The 2,049-nt window shown below is 38.2% G+C and overlaps 1 non-coding gene across 1 annotated transcript; it reads right to left on the bottom strand.

The window, feature by feature from the left end:
• Nucleotides 1-1,628: 1,628 nt before the first annotated feature.
• LOC127546074 (U6 spliceosomal RNA) lies at nt 1,629-1,731 on the bottom strand. Its single transcript, XR_007949935.1, has one exon. It is a non-coding gene; the product is annotated as a U6 spliceosomal RNA (small nuclear RNA).
• Between the last annotated feature and the right edge of the window lie 318 nt (nt 1,732-2,049).

Genomic DNA, 2,049 nt, shown 5'->3' with positions numbered 1-2,049 from the left:
ATCACACAAAAGGATTGTTGGATCATTTGGAAGTACATTTTAGTAAAGCCAAATTGAAATTAACAAAATAAAGTTATAAACCTCTCCTGGGACAATTCTGAAATCTTAATGCTTCTATACTTTTTGCTATAGTGAAAATGAATTTACAGTGTTATCTTGAAAACAATCTGAAACCTCAACTTTCTCATATATTTTTTCATAGCTCTTTTTCACAGGAACATCCACAGACCATAATGGGGAGAGACAGCATCTCAAGCATCTTAGTGATCAAAGGTTTCCTACTCATTTCAATTCCCTCCCACCTTTGGCTTAACTGAAGTAACAGCCATTTAAATACTTTCATGGGTCCTTTTGCATCTTTCAAGCCAGTAGCTTCTCCAAGCTTCCTATAGGGTACCTTTTATACCCTTATAGAGGGTCTGAGTGTAGTTCTAGCATTTCTGTACTATTTCTCAGGTAGTTTCCCTTAGAGTCTTTTGCATAAACACAGAGATTTACTTTTCAGATGTCTCCCTCAGAGTATACCATTAGCACAACCTACAGCACTGTATTTAAGTTGATTATCTGGGGCTACTCAGCCGCATGCTGCTAGACTATAGAATTCTGGAAATGACTTGGGGAGCCACCATAGGCAAACATTATAGCTGTATGCCAAGTTCTGTTTCTGAAATGGCCCAGAGATCACCTGTGGGCTATGTTGGACACTTGTGAATACAAATCCAGCCTCTGCTTGAACATACTGAATATTTGTTTATGTAGTAATATATTCACTTATTCATTTATATATGCTATTTATAACATCTATTTACTGCTTTGCAGGAACACACATCACCAATGTATAGCTCCAATTGGATTTCTTCAAAGTGCCACCAGCCCCCATCCTCAGGTGAAAACAGAGAATGATCAAAGATGTAATCAACCTAACTATCCTAAAAGTATTCTCAAAGAACTAATTCATCCTTCTATATGTATCCTCCAATTGGCCTTGGCATAATTTTATGTATGTGTTTTTTAAACACTAGAGTAGGCCAGTAACTTCCTTGGGCATCTCTCCCTCTTTCTTTCCTCTGGCTTTATCTCGTCTCTCTTAAATATTTATTAAAGAGACACTCTCTCTGCCTCTTTCTCTATGTCTTTTTCTCTGCTTTTTCTTTTCTTTCCTCTCTCACGCTTCTCTCTCTTTCTATTGGAATTTTTTCTTTTTGGATCCTCTGAATTTCATTCTTGAGAAATTCTTTTCTCTCCTAAGCTACAAAATTTTAGTCTTATGCCTTTTTCTGTCCCTTTTCCAAGTCTTATAGTATCAGTTTGCCCACCATTCTTTCTTGCTTTCCTTCATTCTCCATCAACAATTCTAAGATGTAGTGTTGATTGCTCATTAAATGTCCTACCATTTCCACCCCAGAAACCAATTTTCCATGGTGAGAGCCTGTTCCAAAGAATGATTCTCTCTCATTGGTTCCTTCATTTTTTGAAGGATTAAATCGTCATTTAGGCAAGAAATAATTAGCTTTTCAGGGAGTGAGTTTGGGAGGGGAGAGGAGAGAGACAAAGAAACAGAAAGAGATATTCAGCACCAGAGACAAAGACAGGGATATGAAACTCAAAGGAAACAAACAAACAAAAAAAAAAAAATCAAACACCTCATAAATGTGTATATCATTCTGGCACACAGAACATGTTAATTTTCTCTTTATGATTCTAGCTTTAATTTGTGCTGCTGAAACAAACATATACTGAGACTCAAATCTCATAGTAGTGTGGGATGGGTTGGGTGCAAGACCCCCTTCCCGATCCAATTAACTAATCAGAGACATCATCAGAGACAAAGAGAAAGCATTTATTTAATCTGTGCAGGGAGGGACCCAGACACACCTGGGAGCCATCCCAATTCCCACCACGTACACCTGGAACCTGACCTGCTTCTGACCTGTCCAGGGTTTAAAAGCAAAAGACTCGAGCATTCTCGAGGATGTAACCATCCTTTACCAATGATCACTAATGCTGGCTGCCTTCCATAGATCATGTAACTTCCTGATCTGGATCAGG

The sequence above is a fragment of the Antechinus flavipes genome, chromosome 1, assembly GCF_016432865.1.
Source record: "Antechinus flavipes isolate AdamAnt ecotype Samford, QLD, Australia chromosome 1, AdamAnt_v2, whole genome shotgun sequence".
In the NCBI taxonomy this organism is placed as follows: Eukaryota; Metazoa; Chordata; class Mammalia; order Dasyuromorphia; family Dasyuridae; genus Antechinus; species Antechinus flavipes.
This window is presented reverse-complemented; position numbering and strand designations above follow the sequence as displayed.